Raw genomic sequence first — 14,203 nt, forward strand, 5'->3', positions numbered from 1 at the left:
ATCCTGTCCACCCCCAAATTCTCATGTTTAAGCACTAATCTCAAGTACTTCCGAATGTGACTATGTTTGGAGACAGGGCCTTTAAAGGGGCCATTAAGTTAATTAGGGTGGGTCCTAATTCAATCTGATTGGCGTCCTTATAAGAACTGGAAATTTGGACACACAGAGAAATACTGGAGGTGCACATGCACAGAGGAAACACCATGTGACGACACAGCAAGATGGTAGTCATTTGTAAACCAGGGAAAGGAGGCCTCAGGACAAATTAAACCTGCCAAAATCTTGATCTTGGATTTCCAGTCTTCAAAACTATGGGAAAATAAATGTATGTTGTTTAAGTCACCCAGCCCGTGGTATTTTGTTGTGGCAGCACTAACAAACTAAAACATCCTCAAACGTTTATGTATTTGTTTGGCATTTTACATCAGATTGGAAAAAAAGGAAGCCTTGTGTTTATGGTAAAGATACAGAGTTTCATAGAAGTTTAGACTTTCAGACTTGATAAATCCTATCAAAGCTAGAGCACTTTTCCAGTATTATGTTCAATTCCAGTGTGGCAGTGCATACATTAGCTTACTACCTGCTTTAGATGGCAAAATAGAAAATTAAATATAGAGAGTACTCAGAAATAAATTCACACATTTATACTTTGTTGATTTTTGACAAAGGTTCCAAGAATACACAATGAGGGAAGAACAATCTCTTTAATAAATAGTGTTGGAAAAACTGGATATCCACATGTCGAAGAATGAAATTAGACCCTTATCTTACAACATATATAAAAATCAACTCAAAATGGATTGAAGACTTAAACATTAGACCTGAAACTGTAAAACTACTAGAACAAAAAATAAGAGGAAAACTACATGACATAGGTCTGGGCATTTATTTTTTGGTTATGAACCCAAAAGCACAGGGAACAAAAGCAAAAATAAACAAGTGGGATTACTTCAAACTAAAAAGCTTCTGCACAGCTAAGGAAACAATTAACAGAGTGAAGAGACAATCTGCAGAATGGGAGAGAATATTTGAAAACCATATATTTGATAAGGGGTTAATATCAAAAATACATAAGGAGCTCAACTCAATAGCAAGAAAACAATAACCTGATTTTTAAAATGGCAAAGGACCTCAATAGACATTTCTCAAAAGAAGACATACAAATGGCCAACAGATATGTCAAAAAATGTTCTACATCACTAATCATCAGGGAAGTGCAAGTTAAAACCACAGTGCAATATCACTCAAACCTGTTAGAATGGCTATTATTGAAAAGATGAAAGATAACAAGTGTCGATGAGGATGTGGAGAAAAGAGAACTCTTGTACACTGTAGAAATATAAACTAATACAGCCATTATGGAAAACTGTATGGAGGTTCCTAAAAAAAACTAAGTATAGAACTATCATGTGATCCAGCAATTCCACTTCTTGGTATATGTACAAAACAACTGAAATCAGTATGTACTGTGTGTGTGTGTGTGTGTATATATATATATATATATATATATATCAGGCACAGAAAGACAAATAGTCTATGATCTCACTTATGTATAGAATCTGAAAAAGTTGAACTCATTGCAGTAGAAAGTAGAATGGTGGTTACCAGAGAATGAGAGTGAGAACAGGAATGGGGATGTGTTGGTCAAAGGGTACAAAGTTTCACATTGACAGGAGGAGTAAGTTTTTGACATTTATTGCACAGTATTGCAATTATAGTTAATAATTATGAATTGCATATTTCAAAATTGTTAAGAGAGTACATTTCGAATCTTCTCACCAAAAAATGGTATGTGAGGTGATGGCTATGTTAGTTAGCTAAATTTATCCCGTCATGCATACATGTTTCAAAACAATGTGTTGTATATGATAAGTGTATACAATTTTGTGAATTACCAAAATAAAAACTAACGAAACCAAAATTAAATTTGAAATGTGCATTCAAAGTAAACCTAGAATGAACTGAACTTACTACAAACAAAAATCTCCACCTCTCTCTTTCTCCCCCCATTCCTATTTTAATGGAATTACAGTCAGTAATTTAGGGAAGAGTGGGCAGGTAGCTCTAAAAAACCAATTTGAATTAAAACTTTTAAAAACCTACTGAGTGAGACACTTGCCAGCCGGAAATATTGTCTCTAACAAAATAATTTGTCTAAATATTTTTATGGGGGTGCTTCTTTGTCTGATTGGTCAGTGATAGATGCTTATAAAAGCATAATGTCTCTTCCCAGATTTTAAAGTATAGTGTAAACTGATGATTTATATAATCAACAGAAAACTGTATGTTCCAGGGGTCTTTATATTTTCAACAAATTGAACAATCTGTTTTGTCCCAAGCACTGTTTCTAGGTTCTAGGAATACAGCATAGAATAAAACAAAACATCATCCTCATGGAGCTTACATTTAGGGATGAGGGAAACAGATAATAAGAAATTAAATATATTAATGTGTAATATTAAGTCGTTGTGAATGATACAGAGAAAAATAAAACAGGGTATTAGGGTGTTGGAAGGAGGGATACTATTTTAGATGGGATAGTCAGAGAAGTTCATTCTGAGCAAATACCTGAATGAAGTGATGGAGCAAGTCATGAGGTTATCTAACAGATAAATATTCTAGGCTTTGGGAACAACAAATACAGTGGTCCTTAGATAGGAATGTGTTTGGCTTGCTCAAAAAACAGCAAGAAGGCTAATGTGGCTGAAATGGAGGAAGCAAGGGGAGAATGATGAGAGATGATTTTAAAATGGTAGCCAGGGGCCAGATCATGTAAGATATTATAGGCCATGGAAAGAAGTTTGGATTCTAAGTCTTACAGAAGGCCACTAGAAGGTTTTGGCAAGGGGAGCTAGAGAGCTGTGAGATATATATATACATATATATATCAGATATATATATATATATCAGACAGCATATATATATATATATATAGAGAGAGAGAGAGAGAGAGGGAGAGAGAGAGAGAGAGAGAGAGAGAGACAGACAGACAGACAGTCTTGCTGTGTCACCCAGGCTGGAGCACAGTGGCATGGTCACAGCTAAGTGCATGCAACCTCTGCCTCCCAGGTTCAGGCAATTCTCGTGCCTCAGCCTCCCAAGTAACTGGGACTACAGGCATGCACTACCACACACAGCTAATGTTTGTATTTTTAATACAGACGGGGTCTCACCGTCTCTCCCAGGTTGGTCTCAAACTCCTGGCCTCAAGTGATCCACCTGCCTCAGCTTCCCAAAGTGCTAGGATTAAAGGCGTGAGCCACCATGCCTGGCCATGACTTATATTTTTAAATGGTAATCCTGGCTACTGTGTAGAGAGTGGACTCTAGAGAAACAAGAATTGAGGGAAGAAGGATAAGTAGTACCTATAAAACAATTGCAGTGGTCCAGGTAACAGATGATAATGATTTGGAATAAGATCTCAGCTGTGGAAATGGTGGTAAGTGTCCAGCTTTGAAATATATTTAGTGGGTAGATTCTATGGATGTTGTAGATGAATCAAATGTAGAGTAAGAGAAAAAGAGGAATTGATTCTGATGCTGAGCAGCTCAGTGAATAAAGATATCACTTATTGCATTTCAGATGCCTTTCAGACATCCACGTCGAGATGGAAAGTAAGCAGTTGGAGATACAAGTTTGGGACTTTGGAGATAGGTCCAGACTAGAGGTAGAAATTTGAGAAACATGAAGGTATAGGTGGTATTTAAAGCCAAGAGGCTGGATGAGATGACTAAGAGATGTAGATAGTGTGAGTAGTAAGAGAGGAAGTCCAAAGATTGAGCTTTGGCAAGGATGTCCACTCTCACCACTCCGATTCAACATAGTATTAGAAGTCCTATTCAGAGCAATCAGGCAAGAGACAGAAATAAAGGGCATCCAAAATAGGAAGAGAGAAAGTCAAACTATCTCTTTTTGCAGACGACGTGATTCTATATCTAGAAAACCCCATAGTCTTGGCCCCAAATTTCCTTTAGCTAATAAACAACTTCAGCAAAGTTTCAGGATACAAAATCAATGTATAAAAATCACTAGCATTCCTATACACCAACAACAGCCAAACTGAGAGCCAAATCAGGAAGGCAATCTCATTTAGAATTGCCACAAAAAGAACAAAATACATAAGAATACAGCTAACCAGAGAAGTGAAAGATCTCTACAATGAGAACACTGCTCAAAGAAATCAGAGATGACACAAACAAATGGAAAAACATTCCATGCTCATGGATAGGAAGAATCAGTATCATTAAAATGGCTATTCTGCCCAAGGCAATTTACAGATTCAGTGTTATTCCTATGAAACTACCAATGGCATGTTTTGCAGAACTAGAAAAAAACTATTTTAAAATTCATATGGAACCAAAAAAGAGTCCGAATAGCAATGGCAATCCTAAGCAAGACGAATCCTAAAGCTGGAGGCATCACACTACCTGACTTCAAACTATACGGGCTACAGTAACCAAAACAGCATGGTACTGGTACAAGAACAGACACATAGACCAATGGAACAAAGTAGGGAGCCCAGAAGTAAGGCTGTACACCTACGACCATCTGATTTTCGACAAACCTGACAAAAACAAGCAATGGGGAAAAGACTCCCTAGTCAATAAATGGTGCTGGGATAACTGGCTAGCCATATGCAGAGAATTGAAGCTGGACCCTTACTTACATCATATACAAAAAATCAACTCAAGATGGATTGAAGACTTAAATGTAAAACCCAAAACTATAAAAACCCTGGAAGACAACCTAGGTAATATCATTCTGGACATAGGAACAGGCAAAGATTTCATGATGAAGATGTCAAAAGCAATTGCAGCAAAAGCAAAAATTGACAAGTGGGATTTAATTAAACTTAAGAGCTTCTGCACAGAGAAAGAGACTGTCAACAGAGTAAACAGACAAACTACAGAATGGGAGAAAATACTTGCAAAGTATTCATCTGACAAAGGTCTAATATCTAGTATCTATAAGGAACTTAAATTTACAAGAGGAAAACAACCCTATTCGAAAGTGGGCAAAAGACTTGAACAGACAGTTTTCAAAAGAAGATATACATGCGGCCAACAAGCATGTGAGAAAAGGATTAATATCACTGATTATTAGAGAAATGCAAATCAAAACCACAATGAGATAACGTCTCACGCAAGTCAGAATGGCTCTTACTAAAAAGTCAAAAAATAACAGATGCTGGCAAGATTGTGGAAGAAAAGGAACACTTATACACTGTTTGTGGAACCATTGTGGAAAGCAGTATGGCAATTCCTCAAAAAAAAGCAGAACCACCATTTGACTCAGGAATCCCATCACTGGGTATATACCCAGAGGAGTATAAATCATTCTACTGTAAAGTCACATGGACGCGAATGTTCATTGCAGCACTGTTCACAGTGGCAAAGACATGGAATCAACCTAAATGCCCATCAATGATAGACCAGATAAAGAAAATGTGGTACATATACACACTGGAAAACTATGCAGCCACTAAAAGAATTAGATCATGTCTTTTGCAGGAACATGGATGGAGCTGGAGGCTATCATCCTTAGCATACTAATACAAGAACAAAAAACCAAATACTGCATGTTCTCACTTATAAATGGGAGCTAAATTATAAGAACTTATGAACACAAAGAAGGAAACAACAGACACTGGGGTCTACTTGAGAGTTGAGGGTGGGAGGAGGGAGAGGATCAGGAAAAGTAATTAATAGGTACTGGGCTTAATACCTGGGTGATGAAATAATCTGTACAACAAACTCCCATGACATGAGTTTACCTATGTAACATAACAAATCTTCACATGTGCCCCCGAACCTAAAAGTTACAAAAAAGATTAGGCTTTGCAGCATTTCAAAGTTGAGATACAGGATATGATAATAAATCATCAAAAACAAAAGTTAATAAGGTGCAGTCAAGGAGTAGCCAGTAAGGTAGGAGAAAAACCAGGAACATATAGTATGTTAGAAGCCAAGTCAAGAAGATGTTTCACAGAGGAGGGAGTGATCAACCCTGTCTAACACTACTGTTAGGTAAATGACCAAATATCATTTAGTTTCCTAGGACAGTCCTGGTTTATGCCTGTTGTACAGGAATAATTGTTAATAAGACCCTTTTTTACTTTTAGAAGTGCCTTGATTTGGATGATAAATTATATGCTCACTATGATAATAGGTCAGCAAGAAGATTGAGAATTGAGTATTGGATTTGGCAACATGGAGATCATTGGAAATCTTGAGGAAAGCAGTTTCAGTGGAGCATTCAACTTCATTGGATTGTAGGATAAAATGAATCCAATGAATACTAACTTCATTGGATTGTAGGATGAAAGACTGGAGTGGTTTGAAGGGAAAAAGAGGAGATAGTGTCTGGTAACAATTGACAACTATTTTGAGGGGTTCTACAGCAAAACATCAGAGAATTGGGGCATTAGCTCTGGAATGATATAGGTACAGGGAGAATTTTGTTTTTCAAGATAGATAATAGTACAGCATGTTTTCATGCTGATGAGAATATTCCAGGAGAGAGGAAAATTTGTGTAGACTGTTTTTTTAAAGAGCAGTTTAAGGTTCACAAAAAAAAGTGTGAGGAAGGAACAAAGCTATCCCATATATTTTCTGCCGCCAACCATGCATAGTCTCACCCATTGCCAATATTCCCCACAACAGTGGTTCCATCTGCTAAAATTGATGAACCTACACTGACACATCATTATCACTCAAACTCCACTGTTCACATTAGGGTTCGCTCTTGGTGTTGTATGTTCTATGGGTTTGGAAAAATATATAATGTCATGTATCTATCATTGTATTATAATACAGAGTATTTTCAAAAGCCTAAAAATCCTCTGTGCTCAGCCTATGCATTCCTCCCTCCCCCCAACCCATGGCAAACACTGATCCTTCTACTCTTTCCATAGTTTTGCTTTTATATCATATAGTTGGAATAAAACAGTATGTAGTCTTTTTAGACTTATTAATCACTTATTTCAATAGCATAATATTTAGACTTAATAATCACTTATTAATATGCATTTAAATTTCTTCCATGTGTTTTCATGGCTTGATTGCTCATTTCTTTTGAGTGCTGCATAATATTCCATTGTCTGGATATACCACAGTGTATCCATTCACCTACTGAAGGACATCTTTGATGTTTCTATGTTTGACAATTATGAATAAAGCTGCTATTCACATCAACGTGCAGGTTTTGATTTGGATGTGTTTTCAGTTTATCTGGGTAAATATCAAGGAGAGCAATTGCTGAATTGTATGCTAAGTACATTTAGTTTTGTAAGAAACTGCTAAATTGCCCTCCAAATTAGCTCTACAATTTTGTATTCCACCAGCAATGAATGACACTTTCTGTTGCCTCATATCCTCACCAGTATTTGGCACTGTAAGTGTTTGGATTTTGGCCATCCTAATAGTTGTGTATTGGTATCTCATTGTTTTTATAATTAGCATTTACCTGATGACATATGATGTGGAACGTGTTTTGATATGTTCATATGCCATCTGTATATCTTATATACCTTAACAGAGGATATATCTGTTAAGGTATATCTGTTAAGAGGTATATCTGTTAAGATCACTGGCCTGTTTTTAAATTGTCGTGTTTGTTTTCTTATTATTGATTTTAAGAGTTCTTAGTATATTTTGGTTAACAATACTTTCATCAGATATGTCTTTTGTAAGCATTTGCTCTCAGTTTGTGGCCTCAGCCTCTTGACAGCATGTTTTGCAGATCAGAAATGTTTAATTGTAATGAAGTACAGCTTATTCTTTTTTAAAAAAACACTTGCTTTTTATGTTTTTTAGTAATACATAGTATTTTTACATATTATGGGGTACATGTAATGTTTTGTTACATGCATAGAATGTGTAATTATCAAGTCAAGATATTTAGGGTATCCATCGCCTCTAGTATTTGTCATTTCTATGCGTTGGAAACATTTCAAGTCCTCTTTTCTAGCTTTTTTGGCATATATAATATATAGTTGTTAACTATAGTCACCCTATTATGCTATTGAACATTAGGACTTATTCCTTCTATCTAACTGTATGTTTGTACCCATTAAGTAACCTCTCTTCATCACCCCTCATACACCCATCTTTTTTCATGGATCATTGTGTTTAGTAGTGTATCTATGTCATCATCAAACCAGGGTCATCCACATTTTATCTTATGTTATCTTCTAGGAGATATACTTTATATTTAAAACTGTGATCTATTTTTAATTTTTGAAAGGTATAAGGTATGTATCTAGATTAATTTTTTTGCATGTGGATGTCCAGTTGTTCCAGCATAATTTATCGGAAAGACTGTCCTTTCTCCATTATATTTTCTTTGCTCCTTCGTCAAAGATCAGTTGACCATATTTATATGGATCTATTTCTGGGCTCTCTTGTTCTGTTTCATTGCTCTCTATCTGTTGTCCTTCCTTTCACTGGTACCATACTGTCTTTGATTACTATAGCTTTACAGTTAGTCTTGAAGTCACAAAAGCATGGGATCCCCCATTAGTGGATCGTCCTGGAATTTTTAACTCTCAGATTTATACACACCTAGCCTTCAGCAATTTGTGAATTACAGTTCAGATTTTCCTACCCTAGCACTGGTTCCCAAAGAGGTTTCTGTTAAAGTATGTTGTGATTCTCTCCATCTATGACTTTCTCTTCCAATTTTTGGGACAGAGGTTTGTCTTGTGACCTCACTTCTCTTACAGATCTAAGAATAATGGTTGATTTTTCAGTTTGTTCAACTTTTTACTTGTTAGGATAGAGTGGTGACTTCCAAGCTTCATGCAGAACCCAACAACAGAAATTGAGAGGGAAATTTTTATGACAGAAGAGAGAAAGAAGAAAATTGCTGGAATAATGACCTTGAATAGAGGAGATGGGATATCATCTGGTAAGCAAATAGAGAAGCTGGCTTTAGATGAGAGCCTGGGCAATTCATTCATAGAATAGCAGAAAAGGAAGAATTTATGTGCATAGATGCAAGTGGTATAGTAGATATAGTGGTAGGAGTTTGTAAAAGTTACCTTCTAATTGCTATTTTTTTTCAATGAAATAAGAAATAAAGTCATCAACTCAAAGTGAGTAATATGTAAGAGGTGATTATTGCTTGAGGAGAGAGGAGAATGTATGATATCTTTTGTTAATTATGGTAAAATATAACATAAAATTTGCCATTTTAACCATTTTAAGTGGACAATTAAGTGTCATTAATTACATTCACACTGTTGTACATCTGCCACCACTATCTTCTTCTAAAACTTTTTATCACCTCTTATAGTTTAAATTGTGTCCCCACAAAAGATATGTTGGAGTCCTATCCCTTAATATTAATGTGACCTTATTTGGAGATAGGATCTTTATAAAGGTATTCAAATTAACATGAGATCATTAGGGTGGAATCCTAATCCAATATGATTAGTGTCCTTATAAAAAGGGGAAATTTGGACACAGAGGCAAGCACACAGGGAGAGTGCCAAGTGAAGATGAAGAAAAAGATCAGAGTGATACAAAGAAATCAAAGAACACCAATGATTGCCAACAAACCACCAGAAGCTAGGAGAAAGGCCTGAAACAGATCCTTCCCACGTGCCTTCAGAGGGAGCGTGGGCCTGCAGACACTTTGATCTCAGACTTCTACCCTATGGAACTGCGCAAAAATAAATGTCTGTTGTTTAAGCCATTCGGTTTGTGTTACAGCAGCCCAAGGAAATGAATACGTCATTCTAAATAGAAATTTTTTAATAATTAAGTATTTTCCTCTCCTTGGAGCACTTGGTAACTTCTAATTCTACTTTCTATCTCTATTAATTTGCCTATTCTAGATATATCAAATGAGTGAAATAATACAATAGTTATCTTTTTGTGTCTGGCTTCTTTTACTTTGCATAATGTTTTCAAGGTTCATTCATGTTGTAGCATGTATCTGAACTTCATTCTTTTTCTGACTGAAAATTTTATTATATGTATGTATCACATTTTGTGTCTGTATTCATCACTTGATGGATATTTGGATAGATTTAAGTCATTTGTCTTTTGTGAATAGTGCTATTAATATTATGAACACTTGAGTACAAGTTTTTGTTTAAATACCTCTTTTCTTTTTTCTTGGATATATTATCTAGGTGAAGAATGGCAAGATTATATGGTAATTCTATTTAGCTTTTTGAGGAACTGCTAAACCTTTCCACAATGACTGCACAATTATACATTTCCGGTAGGGTTCCAGTTATCCATATTCTCACCAATGCTTTTTTTTCTGTTTTTTAAAATTATACTGATCATAGGAGGTATGAAGCAGTATTTCAGTTTGGTTTTGATTTGCATTTCCCTAATGATTAATGATGTTGAGAATCCTTTCATGTGCATATTGACCATTTTTATGTCATTTTGGGAAAATATTCAAGTTTTTGCCCATTTTTTAGTTGGGTTGTCTTTTTTTGCTGTTGAGTTGTAGGAGTTCTTTATATTTTCTGGATATTAAACCCTCATCAGATAAATTATTTGCAAATGTTTTCTCCCATTCTGTTAATTTTCTGAATGTTGTCTTTTCATGCACATTGTAAAAAATTTTTAAATCAATTTCCATTTTCTTATTTTTTTATTATTATACTTTAAGTTCTGGGATACATGTGCAGAGCGTGCAGGTTTGTTACATAGGTATACACGTGCCATGGTGGTTTGCTGCACCCATCAACCCATCATCTACATTAGGCATTTCTCCTAATGCTATCCCTCCCCTTGCCCCGCACTCCCCAGCAGACCCCAGGGTGTGATGTTCCCCTCCCTGTGTCCATGTGTTCCCATTGTTCAACTCCCACTTGAGTGAGAACATGCAGTGTTTGGTTTTCTGTTCCTGTGTTAGTTTGCTGAGAATGATGGTTTCCAGCTTCATCCATGTCCCTGAAAAGGACATGAACTCATCCTTTTTTATGGCTGCATAGTATTCCATGGTATATATGTGCCACATTTTCTTCATTTCCAGTCTATCATTGATGGGCATTTGGGTTGGTTCCAAGTGTTTGCTATTGTGAACAGTGCCACAATAAACATACGTGTGCATGTGTCTTTATAGTAGAATTATTTATAATCCTTTGGGTATATACCCAGTAATGGGATTGCTGGGTCAAATGGTATTTCTAGTATTTCTAGTTCTAGATCCTTGAGGAATCGCCACACTATCTTCCACAATGGTTGAACTAATTTACACTCCCACCAGCAGTGTAAAAGCATTCCTATGTCTCCACATCCTTTCCAGCATCTGTTGTTTCCTGACTTTTTTAATGATTGCCATTCTAACTGGCATGAGATAGTATCTCATTGTGGTTTTGATTTGCATTTCTCTAGTGACCGGTGATGATGAGCTTTTTTTTAAATATGTTTTCATATGTTTGTTGGCTGCATAACTGTCTTCTTCTGAGAAGTGTCGGTTCATATCATTCACCCACTTTTTGATGGGGTTGTTTTTTTCTTGTAAATTTGTTTTTTTTTTTTTTTTGAGACGGAGTCTCGCTCTGTCACCCAGACTGGAGTGCAGTGGCGCAATCTCGGCTCACTGCAAGCTCCGCCTCCCGGGTTCACGCCATTCTCCTGCCTCAGCCTCTCCAAGTAGCTGGGACTACAGGCGCCTGCCACCATGCCTGGCTAATTTTTTGTATTTTTTTAGTAGAGACAGGGTTTCACCGTGGTCTCGATCTCCTGACCTCGTGATCCACCCACCTCGGCCTCCCAAAGTGCTGGGATTACAAGCATGAGCCACCGCGCCCGGCTGTAAATTTGTTTAAGTTCTTTGTAGATTCTGGATATTAGCCCTTTTTCAGATGGATAGATTGCAAAAATTTTCTCCCATTCTTTAGGCTGTCTGTTCACTCTGATGATAGTTTCTTTTGCTGTGCAGAAGCTCTTTAATTAGATCCCATTTGTCAATTTTGGCTTTTGTTACCATTGCTTTTGGTGTTTTAGTCATGGGTAAAATTTTTTGATGAAGTCCATTTAATCTATTTTTTTTTCTTTTCTTAATCTTGCTTTTGGTATTATATCCAAGAAACCATTGCCAAATCTAAGGTCATGAAGGTTTAGCCCTATGTATTTGTATTAGTCCGCTCTCACACTGCTATGAAGAAACACTGAAGACTGATTAATTCATAAAGGAAAGAAGTTTAATTGACTTACAGTTTCACATTGCTGGGGAGGCCTCAGGAAACTTACAATCATGGCGGAAGGCAAAGGAGAAGCAGGCACCTTCTTCACAGAGTGGCAGTACGGAGTTAGTGCAAGCAGGGTAAATGCCAGACACTTACAAAACCACCAGATCTTGTGAGGCTTACTCATTATAACGAGAACAGCATAGAGGAAGCTGCCCTCATGATCTAATTACTTCCACCTGGTCCTGCCCTTGACACATGAGGATTATGGGGATTATGCAGGTTACAATTCACGATGAGATTTTGGATGGGGACACAGCCAAACCATATCACTATTCTAAGAGCATGATAGTTTTAGCTCTTATATTTATTTCTTTAATCTATTTGGAATTAAATATTACATATGGTATGAAGAGGAGTCTAGCTTCATATTTTTTATTTCAGCAAAATATTCATTATATTACATAATCATGTAAGTTTTATGCAATGAAATCTTCTCCCTTCCATGGTATGATACTTCAATAGATTAACCAAGTCCCCAAAAAAGGTAGGAAGAAAAATATTGTATCCACTGGAACTGCAAGATGAACAGTATGTAGCCTTTTTACAAGGCTTTTTTTACTTAGTAATATGCATTTAAGTTTCATCCAGATCTTTTTATGGCTTGATAGCTCATTTATTTTTAGTGGTAGATAGTATTCCATTGTCTGGATATGCCGCAGTTTATCTATTAATCTAGTAGAGGACATCTTGGTTACTTCCAATTATTGGCAATTATAAATGAAGCTGCTAGAAACATCCATGTGCAAGTTTTTGTGTGGACATACGTTTTCAGCTCACTTGCATGAATACCAAGGAGTTCCATTTCTGTATTATTTGCTAAGAGTATATTTAGTTTTCTAAGAAACCATGACCATCTTCTGAAGTGGCTATACCATGTTGCATTCCTACCAGCACTAGATAAGTTTCTGTTGCTCTACCTCCTTTGCAGCACTTGGTAGTGTCAGTGTCCTACATGTTGACCATTGTATTAAGTATATAATGGTATCTCACTGTTGTTTTAATTTGCATTTTCCTGATGACATACAATGTGGAGCATCTTTTCATATGTTTATTTGCCATCTGTATATCTTCTTAGGTGAGGTGTCTGTTAAGGTCCTTAGCCCATTTTTTAATCTTGTTTGTTTTCTTATTGTTGGGTTTTAAGAGTTCTTTATATATTATAGATAACAGTTCTTTATCACATATGTCTTTTGCAAATATTTTCTCCTGGTTTGTGGCTTATCTTCTCATTACCTTAACGGTGCCTTTCTCAGAGTAGAAGTTTTTACTTTTAATGAAGTCCCACTAACCAATACCTTATTTCATGAATCATACCTTTGGTATTATATTTAGAGAATTGTCACCATACACAAGGTAATCTAGACTTTTAGAAAATGTAACCATCTAGGAACTGTAATTTTGCATTTTACTTTTAGTTCTGTTATCCATTTTGAGTTAATTTTTGTGAAATGTGTAGAGTCTGTGTCTAGATTTTTTTTGCATGTGGGTGTTGAGTTGTTTCAGTACAATTTATTGAAAAGACTCTCTTTTCTCTACTGTATTGCCTTTGCTCCTTTGTTAAAGATCAGTTCGCCATATTTACATGGGTCTGTTTCTGGGCTCTCTGTTCTTTTGCATTTATTTGCCCATCCTTTTGTTGATACCACACTTTTGATTACTATAGCTTTATAGTAATTTTTAAAGTTGGGTAGTGTTGGTCCAACTTTGTTCTTCTCCAATAGTGTGTCAGCTATTATGGGCTTTTTGCCTCTCCATATAAACTTTAGAATCAGTTTGTCAGTACTTACAAAATAACTTCCTGCAATTTTGGTTGGGATTGCACTGAATTTATAGATTAAATTTGGAAGAATTAATATCTTGACAATATTGAATCCTCCTATCCATGTACATGGAATATCTCTGCATTTATTATTTTATTTCCTTCATCAGTGTTTCATAGTTTCACTCATATAGATATTGTGCATATTCTGCTAGATTTATACC

The 14,203-nt window shown here is 36.0% G+C and overlaps 1 protein-coding gene across 2 annotated transcripts in view; it reads left to right on the forward strand.

The window, feature by feature from the left end:
• The window catches only part of GPRASP2 (G protein-coupled receptor associated sorting protein 2), a 112,953-nt gene that overhangs the window by 28,900 nt on the left and 69,850 nt on the right, over positions 1-14,203 (forward strand). The window lies entirely within an intron of this gene.

Source organism: Hylobates moloch, unplaced genomic scaffold (genome assembly GCF_009828535.3).
Source record: "Hylobates moloch isolate HMO894 unplaced genomic scaffold, HMol_V3 SCAFFOLD_7, whole genome shotgun sequence".
Lineage (NCBI taxonomy): Eukaryota > Metazoa > Chordata > Mammalia > Primates > Hylobatidae > Hylobates > Hylobates moloch.